The 14,928-nt window shown below is 39.9% G+C and overlaps 1 protein-coding gene across 4 annotated transcripts in view; it reads left to right on the plus strand.

Moving 5' to 3' along the window:
* Nucleotides 1–14,928, plus strand: part of HTR2C (5-hydroxytryptamine receptor 2C) — a 216,437-nt gene that overhangs the window by 94,647 nt on the left and 106,862 nt on the right. The window lies entirely within an intron of this gene.

Below are 14,928 nucleotides of genomic sequence, written 5' to 3' on the forward strand. Positions count from 1 at the left end.
GCAGCTGAAAGCAAAATCCCAGAAGAGATAGAGGGCATTTGTTCACTAAAACTAAAAATCAGATTAGCCAGGCACATGCAAGTAAAAAATTACTAAAGTAGGCAGCCCTATATTCTTGAAATTCCCCATGTTTCACTCCTCGTGACTGATAAGTCCCTTCTTTCTCTGAGCCATCAGTATGTTGTTGATGTGGAACTTTTTTTGTAAATCACTTTGAAATTAGCTAATGAAGAACAGTAGACAAGAGATGATTTCTGTCAAAAAATTCATGTTGTAGCTCTCCTGTTACTCCTCTTCAGAGGAGCCCAAAATTGCTGATTTTACTGGTGCAGGGTGAGCTGGAGAAAGGTGTCTGATTTAGACACTGAAAACCATTTTAAAAATCTAAACCTTTGTATTTCTGTATTGCTTGTAATCATGGTAGCTTGTCCTCTTGTTCCAGTATGCTTTTGAGGAAAGCGAGCTCTTCCCTTTTCATAGCCATAGCAACGAGCCATTTTTATGGGTGTTCAGGCTCAGCTGTAATCTCTTTTGGTCCTAAAGATGGACCTGAACTTGCACTGGAAGTCACCTTCCTGTCAGTCAGACCATTTGGTGGCACCTCTGACAATCCCTCTCTCTCCTTTCCATAGGTCATTGCTTTTTATCCCTTTTATGTCTTCAGAGACAGCTGCTAATGAGTGGTGACCCTGTGTTATTATCCTCCTTTTCAACGTGCAGACTTTGAAAACTCTGCTGATAGAAGAGAATAGAGCAGAATAGAATAGAATATCATATCCTGAGTCAGATGGAATCCATAGGGATCATCATCAAAGTCCAGCTGCTGGCCCTGCATGGGACAGCCCCAGGAATGCCACCACGTGTCCCAGAGCATTGTCCAAAGGCTCCGTGAGCTCTGCAGGCTGCTGCTGTGACCCTGCCCTGGGCAGCCTGTTCCAGTGCCCCACCACGCTCTGCGGGAAGAGCCTGTCCCTGATGTGAACTAAACCTCCCCTGACACACCTTCAGCCATTCCCTGGGGTCCTCTTTCAGCAGCAGGATGTGGGTGCTTATGAACACAACCTGGAGCTTCAGTCTGAGCTCAGGGCAGGTGCAAAACTTCACCTGTCCTTTATTTCACTTACCTGGTTCCTGGAGAAGTTATAATCTGATATAGTACACTAACTTTGTTCCAGTGAAGAGAATTAAAAGAAAATACTGCATTTACTATAAGATGAGGCTTTGTTTCTCAGAACATGGCTATTATACTCCTACTCTTCACAGGTTACACAAACAGTGCATATTCCTGACTTTTTAATTATTTTCTATTTTCTTAGTCTCCTGGGGCTCTTCTTCAGGAGTTCAGACAGATGCTGGGCTTCTGTCTGTGGTGGTCTGGTGTGTGATGGAGCTCAAGCCCCAGTTTTTCCTTTGGAAAGGCAAGCCTGGTTTGCTTTTTTCCTAAAGTTCCTTGAAGTTTTACTCAGCAGTTAATGAACTAAAGCAGTAAATGCAGTTAAAGGCAGTAAATGCCTTTAACTCAGAGCATGTGGAAGAGAAAGAGATCTGTGACCATGTGGTTCCAAGCCCCGGCATCTATTGGGATGATGAATCTATGTTGTTTGTATGTAGTAAATGTTGAAATATTCACTCATACTCTATTTAGAAGTTTTGCTATGTGCACTAATTTTCGGCTTTTCAAAAGTTTTTGTTAAAATTTCTAATGTCTTGTAAAAGTAAGTCTTGAGAAAGATGGTTATGATGGCTAATCTAATACCTACTCTTAAATAAAGAGCACCAAAGAACAAAACAAAACCTGGTAGTACACAAAATGCAAAGTACAATCTGCTTAAAATTATCACCATTTTGACAAGCTGAAGGGAAACTCATTTGAAAGAAATGCCATCTTCATGGCTGCATTTTGATTAGCTCCCACCTCATGTGAAATGCTGCAAGTTTCTTTCTCCTTCTTCTCTTGATTCAGTATTAGCCCTTCTTTAACAAAAGAATGTGTGACTCTATTCTTCATGACATTTTTGATGACACTTTTGTAATTAATTTCCCCAGGTTTATGTCAGTTCTTCAACCACTTCATTTTTGCATCTCAGCACCATTTGATTTCCTCTTTTCTGCTTCTCAGTCCCATTGGGAAATAGCTGACATATCAAGGAAGTTGCAGAAATTAAGGTGCAAATGATAATTCAAAGCACGACAGTGAGACAAGAAATTGGTATTTTCATTGCCAGGAAATACAGGATGACCACAGTTCCTCAGCCACCATAAATCCATGAACCCCTGGGCTGTTTTTTCTTGCATGCTGCTGAGGCCCAGGTACATACTTATCCTTTGCTTATTTGCTCAGTTTGGAAGGTAAAGCTCCTTTTAGACTCCTGGGAGAGTTTTGTTTACAGGTCTGGATGAAAGGTGACTTATCCCTCCCTGCCCACAACCTGTGGATGAGTGTCTTGGTTTGAAAAGACAGGTGTCTGCTAAGGAACCTTCCTTGAAATGGAAAATGTAAACCCTCTCCCTCCAAATTACTATAATTTTTAAATTAAGGGGCTCTCAGGCAAAGATATGGGAATAATCATAACATTTATTTACTAGGAAAATTTAAAAATACAAATACAATAAAAAAATACACTGACAGAGTCAGAATACTGAGGGTGATGAGCTGCCCTTGGTCAGTGTGTAACTGAGTTTATTGTCACGTCACTGCTGTTTTAGTGCTGCAGTGAAGGAAGAGCATTTCCATCCAGTCATCTCCCAAAATTATTAATCACATGCTTCAGTTGAAGGAAAAATAGGTCCAAAAGAGATGCAGAACTTGTGTCAGAACACTGTTCTTGCTGGGCTCCCTGTACTTTATGTTGTTATGATTTTCAAGAAGACAGTCTAGTCCCTTTTGAAACTTTAGGAAGGGTAGAAAAGAAAGAGTGAGATTTAAGAACTATCTAGCAGAGCAGCTACCTTCCATTTACTTCCTGCTCCACAGGCCTCAGAACTGTCAGCTAAACCTAAGAGCTTATAATTTATTTCAGCTGGAAGGTAAGTAATTATATTTTTCGATGTGCCACCTTTTACTTTGCCTTGTTCTAAGAGACAGAGTTGGCAGATTAAGGGCCTTTTCTTTAATTTATGTTCATCAACAAGTCTCTCATCAGTTTCTCTATAATTTTCTCCCTTGTACTGATAACTCTCAGCATGCATTGCACCCTTGGTGAGCAATGAGGGGACCTAAATCTCTGCAGCATGAGCAGTGCTGGGTTTCTGAGAAGCTCCAAAATTTCTCTGCAGATATGTGGCCTTTCTAAACCCAGGAGGTGTGCTTGGCTGAAAACTGAGCTGACTTGGAGAATAGATCAATTTCCACTGAAACTTCAGTGTTTTTTCTGGAGGTGTCAAAACATGTACCATGTTTTAAGTATAGGTTTAAGAGGGAGAAGATGATTAGAAATAGAAATTACCTTAGTGTCGACTAAGGACAGGTGGCCCTGAACACCAGTATGTTCAGCTTGCTTATTTTTCCAGTCCTTGTTGGCTGCCTTCCTCCTTTGCCTTGTCCTGTGCTCCTGCTTTGTCCCTGGCATGTTTTCAGGTGTGATTTTGCTGTACATGTATGGGTGGTGCGATCTGTGTATATTTTTTAACTGCCAAATATAATCTGAGAAATGCTCAAGTGTGTTGTTCAATTCCAGATTGTGGAATTCCTGGTGTGAAAGCCAGGTGACCCTGCCTAATTTTCACTTTTAAAAAAATATTATGTTTCCATAAATAAGAGCTTCTCAAAACTCACTTGTTGAAACCTCAGATAAAAATAATCTTCCCAAGTGTGCAAACTGCTGCCATTAATTTGTTTAACATGTCAATTTTAATTTTTTCCCCCCTTGAAGGTGCCTGGTTTTGTAGCTAAATAATAACTCCAACTGGTTTTAAAGTGACACAGGATCATCTTTCTCCATCCTACAAATGTCTGCTTTTTACCAGTGCTTCCCATTCCTTTGGATACTATGGCAACTGTGTGTGTAAATTTTGTGTGTAAACCAGCAAATGAAGCTTAATGTTATGTGAAATATTATGAAACTTTATATTATGTGAAAAGGGAACAGTTTTTTCACCTGGATCTGTGTGTATTGGTGCTAGGATTGTATACCATGAAAACACCTTTTACTGAGAAGCAAATAAAGCTGTTTGACTTCTTCATCTATTGAAGTTGTATTTAAGAAATGTAAAATTTGAAACACCTTTTTATTTTTGCATAAAATTCATTGACTTTCAGTCGGTTGAGTGTGCCTGTCTTTGGAAACAGCTGTGGCAAATGGGCACTTGGGGCTCGTGTGTGCAGGTTAAAGAGGAAGACTACATTTAACAGAGATCTGGAATCTATCTATCTATATCTATCTATATCTATATCTATCTATATCTATATCTATATCTATATCTATATCTATATCTATATCTATATCTATCTATATCTAATCTATATCTATATCATCTATATATCTATATCTATATCATCTATATCTATATCTATATCTAATCTATATCTATATCTGTATCTGTATCTATATATATATCTAATCTATATCTATATCATCTATAACATCTATATATATCTATATCTATCTATATAATCTATATATATCTATATCTATATTTATATCTCTATATATATCTATATATGAATTTCTTTTGTGGTACTGTAGATGGTCTTACAAGTCTGTATCTTAAAATTTATTGAGGAAGAAGGTGCAGTGATGTAATTGGATTCACTGCACCTTAGGGGGACATCTATAAAGATCTCTATTGTAGCACACAAGGCTTGGAGTGCCATGAAAATTTTGTGTGCATTAAAAGGAGCTGTAAATGCAGCAGGAACTCACAGTGGGGAATCTGCCAAAGGCAAAAGCATCGACTGCCCAGCATGGGGCTGCCCTAAGCAGAGGCTTTACTGATTAGAGTGAAAAACCCTTCTTTTTAGGTCCTTTGACATTGTAAATGCTATGCAGATATAAATAAACTGCCTCATGTGCTGCTAAAAAGCTTGGAGTGGTGATGGCAAAGGTTTGGGTGTTATGCTAAAGAGATACATTATGTGCTTCATCTTTTGGGAATCTGCAGACAAATGGAAATGTTCAAAGGGTGGAAAGAAAGAGAGAGACAGAATATGTAACTGCTGAGAACAGGCTGAGGGAGCTGTGGGTTTTTTAGACTAAAAAAGGCTCCTGTGACTTTGCAATATATAAAGGTTTGTTGTGAAGAAAATTTTCATGAATTATTATCTGGCTGTTGCAGAAAATTTGAGAAGTGAATAATGAATTTTGACTCTCAAACTACAGAGGCTGTGAAACATTAGAGCTGGTTGCTTCTGGAAGTCATGAAATGTGCTTCAGTGATTAATTCACTGTGGGTTAAAGCCCAGTTGGATGATTTATAGTAAAGGCAGATAATATATGCTTTTTATCCTGCCTCAGAACAGGGGAAAGGGAAACAGCCACTTGAAGTCACTGTCAGCTCTTTTAACTCATCTCCATCTGCATGTTAAGATGAGGAACAGATATTTACAGAGCTGCTGTAGGCTTAATTAACACTACAGAGGGTATCATTTTCTTGCCCATCTGTGTGAGAGCACCCAAATATGACACCACTGCTGCTCCAGAAAAGCAAGTCAGTGTTAAACTTGGTGGTGAACACAGGACTAAATGCCATTCTGCCATCAGGACAGCTCAGTCTTGTCAGTGATGTCCTACAAAAATAAATCTACTTTTTGTCAATGGATGTTCAAAATAGGTTTCAGTATGAAGAACCTGACAAGTAGATATCAAAATTCTTATCTGAGTCAAAGAAAAGGTAAATTAGGCAGAAGCATACTCTCTGCTGTTATTCAGCATTTGGAGACCAAGGCACAGGGTCTCACTGGAAATGTAAATGAACAGATCAAGGGGGGAGTGGAACAAAGATTCCAGCTGTGGCCTAGAAGTAAACTCCAGATATCCTAAGACTCGATGTGTTTCCATACTTGCTGAAGGAGCTAGGTCCTAAAAAGAGATGAACACTTCACTGTGTTAAATTGCATAGAAATTTTGGAATCCCTGAGGAATTTGCTCATTTTATCCAGTCCAGAAAATGTCTATGCTAAGCCAGGAAAGGAACTGTGGTGTTGGTCCACCTTTTCAGAAAGTGAGCTGTGCCCCAAGGGAAATGTTTTCTCAACTGATTAAAAGTCCTGAAAAATAAAAGTTATGTGTTGAATTTGTTTACAATTTTAAAACTCCCAAACAGAAAAAGCAATTTAAATCACTGAACACTTTAAGGGTAATTATATAAACATAAAGAGAGGCTTTACTTTAGGACTTCTTGTTAGGAAAACAAACCAAAACCAACCCCCAAAAAGATTTTTGTTCTACAAATGTAAAATTATTTGTGTATTGCAGCACCAAATAAAATTCAACCGCTGCAAAAAGTTATTTGCATTATGTAAGATTAATACAACCCTAGTGACAGACCTCCAACTATCCCAGCAGTAAAACACTGATAGGAGAGTGAAGTACTTCTGGCAAAGTGCACAGGGATAGGAATTTATGGAAATGTAACTCTGCAGCTTAAAGATCTGATATTGACACTTCCATTTTCATACAATAGTTATTCATGGCATTAACATTTCCTTTTCCTGGTGGCCTGTTTGGAGAGAAAAGCTAATATCAGAGATGGTGAGAGTGTGTTTCTTCCCCATCTCTTTTATAACACACAGGTTAATTCTTCAGTGTTGAGGCATGTAGCATGTACTGCCCCAAACTGGGGGTAATTTCAACAGAGCTCTGACAGGCATAAACCTGGTCTTCCAAATGTTGTCCCTGGGACATCTTTTCAAAACCTGAAAAAATGAATTAAATAATAGGCAAGGTCTCTTTTTAAAAAAGGACATGTAAGGTTTTATTTCATCTGGAATACCCCTTTCAATCTCACTTTTTCCTGCTAGGTTTGTTTTATATTTGATTAGTTCTAGGAGATGGATTTTGACATTTAAAGTATGTGTAATAGAAAGAGAATAATGACATAGCTGGGATTACAGAAAAATATTTGCCCTTGAAAATGGTAATGCATTGTTAAATACCGGTTGCATCATATCTGAGTATAATAAAATCAAACTGGAAATTGAATGATTGTGTGGGGAATGAATAGTCTCAGTATGTGACAGAAGAAGGGACCTTGGAAATTCTAGCAGTGCAGCACAACTGAAAATGGATTTTGTAGCATGGGCTCATAGGTTTGCAAACCTATATTTTAAAAATAAAAAAACCCATTTGAATTAAAAAAAAATCAGAATTAAAATTGAAAGTATTTAAATAAAAATAACCAGTGATCTTCCAGTCAGTTCAGACCTCACATAAATCCTTGGATAAGCTCCCCCCAAGAGCCATGGTGTGTTGATTCCTCAAATGAGGGGTGTGTTTATCCTGTTAGTGCTGCTGAGGGGTTAAGTTTAAGTTTGCTGGGGTTAGGAAATGGAAGTTATTTGCAGGGTGGACCATACCTGATTTGCAGCATGGCCCTTGTGAGAGCTGTGTTGGCACAGCTGGGTTGAACCAAGGGCTGGAGCAGGACTCAGTGCATGGGAGAAGGAGGGAGAGTTTCAGCTCTGCTCTGCAGGGCAGCCACCTGCAGTGCTGCAGCCTGGGCTGCACTGGAGCACACAGAGTTCTCCTCAGCTCCTCTCTTTCCTGCACAGTGTGGGCAGGTATGTTCATTCCCAGTTTTCTGGTCAGGGATAAACTGTGCTGAGGTGAGAGGAATGGGTGGGGAGTCCTCTGGGGCCACTAGGACTGGTTGCAGTGTTTGGGTTTCGTAGGTTGTTGGGCTATTTTGTTGTTTTAGTTCCAGCCATTGAAGTCAGCTCTCTGGAGGATTTCTGGCAGGGTGTGAGTTTTTAAATCAAACCCAACTGAGGGCAGCCACCTGCTGCAGCTGGTGCCTGTGCTGGGGCAGCAGTTTAGTGGCTGATATGACACTGGAAAGGTTGGTTTTGCCTGTGGTTTTGCTCCCTATAATGGTTCTCACCCTTCCACATAAGCCATGCACTGGGGGCCCAGCTGTTGTTCTGAGTATTTATGATTGGGCTGGCTCCTCTTTGGGCTGAGCTCTCTTCCAAATTGTCACACACCTACCTGTGAAGGAAAACTTACAGTGTGAATGTGTGAGGAAAGATACAGAGATAGGGAGCAACATGTGGTGATGATTTTTGCTCAATTTATTATAGTAGACACTAGGATTATGTTTTTCTGGCAAATGCACTTTTTTTTTCTCTCTGTCCCTATCCTTTATGTTTCTCAGTTGCCCTTAATTCCTGTTGACAGTAACAGAACTGAGTTTTGCCCTAGTTGGGTTTAATGAGGAAAAAACCAAGGCCTGGGAGCAGGGAATTATAGGCAAGGAAGCCTCCTTCAGGTCTCCATTCCCCACAGCTCAGCTCTGTGTTGAGGGTGGCTCTCAGAATACTGTTATTAATAAAGTGTATTAGCTGGAAGGGAAATTCAGGAGTCCTTTTTTAATAATCTTTCATCAAACTGGAGGAAATTTGGCTTGATTCTTGGATCTAAACACTTGATTAACTTATCTACCTTTTTTATCTGCTCTTGCCTTTTCTCTATCCTCTGCCACTCTGGTACCTGCACACTGCTGGAATTTGCCCAGCACCTCTGCACTGCTGGATTTTTGCTCCTGGCAGAGACATCCCTGGGACTCATCTGACTCCAGCTGGGGAGAGGTTTGTTGTGCCTTTGGCACGTTTAGGCTGTTATAAATGCAATGTATTTAAAGAAATAATTCCATGTTTGTTGTGCTGGAGGTTTCCACTCCTATTTTTAAAGATGTTCTTCCTTGCTACTGTGGGTTTTATCCTTAGAAGTGAGAGCAAGGGCTGGTTATCCGGGTGTGGAACGCAGCTGCCACCAGATGGTGTGTGATGTGCTCCCCATCTCCAAGTGGCAAAATATATCTTAATATCTCCATCTTAAAATATCTTAAGAATCTCCACTATCCTTTTCCTTTGGTGCAGGACTGGGGATTACTCATGACAGCAGCCCAACTGTGCCCTCTCCCTGTGTGGCCACATCAAGCAGCTGTGTCTGGATCTGTGCTCCCATCCTGTGCACTTCCCAAACATGGGAACTGTTTTAGCTCCAATCCAAACAGAGGTGGGACTCCATGCAGAGCTTTGGTAACCCCTTCAGAAAGGGACCTGGGGAGCTCAGCTGCTGTAAGTTGTAAGTTTCAGAGACTCCCTGTTCTGGGTATCTGCCTTTCCCTTGTGCTCTGACTGTGCTGTGGCATCTCTTAGGGAGACACCTTCCTTCCTGGCCCCTAGAGCAGGTATCCCTCACTATGGGGTTCCCCAAATGCACACAGGCAGCTGTTCACCTCTCCCCTGACTCACAGCATGTCTGCTCTGCAGTGCTCTTTGCAATTTCCAGGCCTAGCCTTCCAGATTTCCAAACACACGGATCTTGTGATGTGCTGTGTGCCAGCTGACTTCACTTTAAAATACAGAAGTGCCCCTTCTTATTCATCCTTCTCTCCTGTGGCACTTGTGGCTGGTGTCATTCAACTGTGGAGAATTCTTCAACAGCTTGCAGTGTTCTTCCAGTTCCTGTTTGCACATGTCTGATATTGAAAAGTTTCTGTTATTTAAATATGCCAGGGAAACTGACTTTCCTGATTGATGTGACTACTCATTGTTCTGCAGTGTTGTTTTTTTTTTTCTTGATGAAGAGGCAAAGTCCATAATTTCAGACAAAATGAATCATTTCCTCCCTAAATTGAGTGCTGTCACATGTTTCTGAGACTGATGTCTCAGAGACCTGTTCCGAGGTTGGTAATTCAGAATTTCTGGGGACAATTGCTGGAGAACTGTAGGCACATTTGTAGAAATAAGCAGGTAAATATATAGATATGTGTTATATATGTATATTAGTAAATATGTACATATAATGTATTTTGTATATAAATATGTTTATTATATACATATGTATATAATGAATATACATAGCAACCCTATGGGATCTGCTCCTAGAACAGTCAAAATAAAAATCTTTAGAGAATAGGGAACTGGTTGGAAGGTGCTTGAGATTGTTAGGAAATAAAGACTGAGGCAAGAAATTAAATCACACATCAACTGAGTGGATGGTGAGGCCAGAGGAAAGCCTGAACACTGGAATTAAGTGACTCTGGTCTGTGAGATGGCTCTCTGAACAGACACAGTGGAAAACAAGAGTTAAAGAACATGTTCAGCATCAGGGAGGCCAAGAAGACAAAGTGATAATAACAGCTATATTGGCTAAATATAGGCAAAAAATATTGCGCAGTAAAAGATGGATTGTTAGACTAATAAATGAATACACGGTGTAAGGGGACACCTAGAATGGGTTGAATGTGTGAATATGAATACGCAAAACAGTGTTGGCTCTGGTTTTGTAGATGTTCCAGCTCCTCTGGACTACTTATTTTTGTGTAAGGACTCACACTGGGATGTTAATCAGCATATCCAGCCATTAATCTATTTTATAGGTACAGCATCACTGTTGTTGATGTCCAAAAGTACATCTCTAGAAGTGGTAGTGAGTCATAGCTGGGACTATGCAGTTACCAGTGGATACTTTTCCATGAGTTCAAAAGATCTGCAAAAAATCAGATGTACTGCAGAAGTTGCTGATGATGCTAGTACTGATTTAGAATATGGTGTGGTCAAAGTGATAAAATTGACAAACTGCAGGGAAAATGCAGGCAGCTTTTTCCTTTGTTTCCCTCCAGCATACATTCTGTGCTCTTCCAAAAATTTATGCAAATGTCAGTAATACAGAAAATAATCTGTCCAAAGTAGCTCTAGATTTTTTTTTAGTGAGGTTGGTTACTTTTTGCCCCTTATGGATTCATTTATGCTTGAAAATTCAGGGAAATGAACCACATGCAAGATGACTATAATGAATTTTCTAGATTTGTGCTTTCTCAATGGGTCACAAAGGAGCTGTTCTGTGGAAATCTTGATCCTAGGAAGTGACTGTTTTTATAAGGCTCTTCAAACAGAGGCTGTGCTTCACAGAAAATATTTCCATTTCATAATTCTCCCACTCCTGTCCCTTTTCATCAGTTAATTAAACTTTTATTAAATGTTTACAAAACCAAAACCATTTGACTATTTGGAAACTATTTGTTCAAACTATAAAGAGGAACTTTGGGAGGAGAGTTTGGCACAAGCACTAAAGCTGTAGTTCCTGAAACTTGTCCCACTTGTCTTTAGAGAGCTTATGTGTTGAAGTGGATCTGTGTAAGGAAGAGAGAGAGAAAGCAGAATGCAAAATGACAAAAAGGAGCAAACTGGCAGTGAGGCAGGCTGGGTGCTCCAGGAGGGAATAGCTAATTGGGTATCATGAGTAGCTTCATATAGTGGCATTCACACACCTGGAACCACTGGCTGCCCTTCAGAGCAGTGCTGGCTTGTTCTGCCTCGTGTCCTGGGGAGGTTGTTTCTCTGGCTGAAGCCCAGGTTTGCTTTCAGACCCATTTCCCACCCAACAGGGCACCCTTGCTCAGTACTTTGCCATCTGGCACAGAGATCCCTTGGCCTGGACAGTTCATGTTTGTGGGCAGGCGCTCTGGTTCATTTAAGTGATGATTTACTCCAGTTCCCTGTAGTAAAAAACATCCCTGATATAAAAAATTAATAAAATAATCCTTCACCATACCAGAGGATCAGTGGGAAAGAGAAATTATATTTGTGGCTTTTGAATGCAGTGCACTAAAGTGGGAAAGGGAAGGCTCTTTCCCTCTTAGTTTTTCAATAATAAAGGAATAAAATGTCTCTTGTGGCAGTGAGTGTGCTCATATGGGAATCCTAGAGGCATTGCTGGAGTCCTGCCTGAGTAAGAACAGCAGGATGAGAGCCCTGTGGAGCAGCACTGATGTGCACTGAAAGAGATAATGGAAGAGTGGAAAGTACCATCATTTAAAGGACACGTCATGAGGCGGCGTCAGGAGGTGTTTCTTCAGATGAAGATAAATTGCCATATGCAGTCATCCCATCAGCCAAGAGGAAAATATATTTTACTTATGAAAAGTAATAAACCTGCCTTTGTAGGAATGGTGCAGTGCAGAGTGCAAAGTGGTCCTGATGGACTTCCCCAAACCAAAACGTCACTGAGAGCTGGGAGTCTATAAAGGCAGGATGCTGTGTAATCTCAGTTTCTGGTTTGCACTTGTTTGTCTTTACTGTACAATGCAGTCATAATTTAGACTTGCCATAAGTTTTCAAAAAGGGTTGGTCTTCACTGCCCTTTTTTTCAACAACTGGTTAAGGGGCATTTTGGATTTGCAACACTAAGGTTATTTTAACTGTTGAATGATTTCAGCCCTGCCCTCAGCTGAACATCTTTGGGCTCCTGTGACAGTGCACTTCAGTGGGGCTGGAAAATGATTTTGGTAAATGGTTTGGTAGATTTTTGGTAGTTCTGTGTTGCAGGTCTCATCCCCTTGTTTTCCCTTGGTTTTGCTCTGTCATTTTTCCACCCTGGCAGGTACTGCACTTTCTGCTACATTTCACTTCTTTTACTGGCACTGCACCCTTGTTCTTTAGTGAGGCCTATGGAGAAGGATTTTCAGAAATATGAAGAAAGCTCAACTTGAATTTTTACTGGGTCCTAACTCAAATACTTTTATTTTATCAATGAATGGAAATCTGGGAACCATTAGAAAAGCAATGGCACTGAAATGGCCTGAAATTCACCCTTGATCCTGTAATTATGCTTTCCAAGATACCATCTCATTATCTAAAACTCAACTGTGTCATTAGTTATATCTCATTTTTGTAATTACAAGCTATATATTTGTCATATCTGTGGAAGCAGAAAACATTGCCATTATAAATCTATGGTTTGTGCAGCTTCAGCAGGAATTGCTAATGAGCAAATCTTCCTTTCTGTCTCTTTCTATTTTTTTTCCAAAAAGCTTTTCCAAACAAGCTCCTGCAAATGGAAACTGAGCCTGAAAATTCAAATGGTGAAGTGCCTCCCTTAGGCCTTCTTCTTGCTTTGCTCTTGAGATATGTTAATAGAACATGATAATAAATTCCCTGAATTTGTTTTGTTTTTCTCTTCTTAAAGATGTCATTCTTCTTTCTTCCACAAATAATAATGTGAATGTAAATCTGAGAGAAAATTAGTGCAGCTACAAAAACAATAATCTTAGCAAGCATCTGTTGTCCTAGGAAAACTTTGCATTCTGGAGGAAAGCAAAGCTCAAATTCAGAATCTCTCCTTTTGTCTTACAATGTCTGTGCATTTGTAGTCACCAAAACTGAACTGTCCTAGCTGAGTGGTGAGAGCAGAACATTTAGGATATGATTTTCCAGATCAACACCTTGAGTCTGGTGATTTCTTTTGGGTTTTTTTTCGACTGTGTTCTTCTTTCCCATCTGAATTATACATTATAAAATCACTGTAGGTGTCTCCAAGAACCCGTAACCAAACTTCAGTGCCAGGGGAGTTTTATGCATGGCCTTCCTTGCCCTAGCAAGGGTTTCTCTGTACTTCTGGTGCCCTCCTAAATTATGTGTCCCCAGTCTTTCCTCTTTTTCTGTGTGCTCTCTGTGGATTGTTTCCTTGTTTGGCATTTTCTCCCCCATCAACCCATTGATTTTGATTTCTCTGCTGCTATTTTCAGTTCAGTTCAATTCTCACTGATTGCCTGGATCTCCATGCCCACAATGTGGTCTCAGCTTCCCCACTGGACATCCATATATGAATAATCTTTGCTTTCCAACAGGTCACAATTCTTGTGTAAAATCACTTTTCCCTTCCTCTTTCCTCAGAAATGCACAGTAGGACATTTCTTGTTTATTTGCACTTTTTCCCTTGTTCCTTTTGTTGCTAAAAAGCCAGGCAAACAAATTAATATTTGGAGTGGGGCAACTGTGTGAAATGTACAGTCTGAGCTCAGGCTACAGTAATGAGCTGTAATACAACACTTCTTTTGCAATGGTGTAAAAACATTCAGCAAACATACAGAATACCTTGAAACTACTGCTAAGTATCAGTAGCATAACCATTGAAATTCATAATCCTTTTTCTCAAGTTCATGCTGTCTGTGAAGATTAATACTTAGATCACTTTTTATATAAACACAGCACTGACTTTCAAGACTTAGTAGGTTTGTTTCTTATGGAGGTGATGATGTGTTTCATTTTTGCTTGGCAAAACGGTGATGGCAATTTACTGGATTTGTTGCTTTTATGACCTGTAGATGCAGAGTGTGTGTGTGTGCCAGCATGCATAATCCCAATTTTATTCCTTCATGCAGTTAGAGTAAGAAAAAAGATTTAATGCTGTGATGTCATTCACACTGTGAAGCCTTGCAATGAATGGTAGGAAAACAGCTGTAGTCACCTTAATGGAAAAAAGAAACTTCAATGCAGCAGCAATTGCACGTGACTGTGGAATTGTGCTGCTGCAGAGGAGCCCTTGGGGATGTGCCAATGGACGTCACAGGTCCTGAGGCACAACTTGAGCAGATCTCTGTTGATTTCCTAAGGTGCAATGAAAATATGCTGCATTTTTTGGTGTGTTTCCATTTTGAGTATTGCCACAGTTAGTTGATTACTTCCCTTCCAACCAATCTTTTTTTCTGGCTGACTGAATGATGTCTTCCATGTCATCATAATCAACAGTGCTGAAGTCATTGATTTCATTTTGAGGTAGTATTTTGTCTTTTTGAAAGCCTACCTTCCAATCTTATTTTGCAATATGCTTTATGTATGGAGGGAAAACCAATATTATTCCAAGGGAATAATGAAATGACAAAACATGTCAGCATTTCTGTTTGCCTGAGGCAGACAGATTTTCTATATCTATAGCACTGGACTTAAGTTAAATTCTACAGATACAAACTTAAGTTTGTATTTAT

This window comes from Passer montanus, unplaced genomic scaffold (genome assembly GCF_014805655.1).
Source record: "Passer montanus isolate IOZ18808 unplaced genomic scaffold, ASM1480565v1 scaffold38, whole genome shotgun sequence".
NCBI classification, from domain to species: Eukaryota; Metazoa; Chordata; class Aves; order Passeriformes; family Passeridae; genus Passer; species Passer montanus.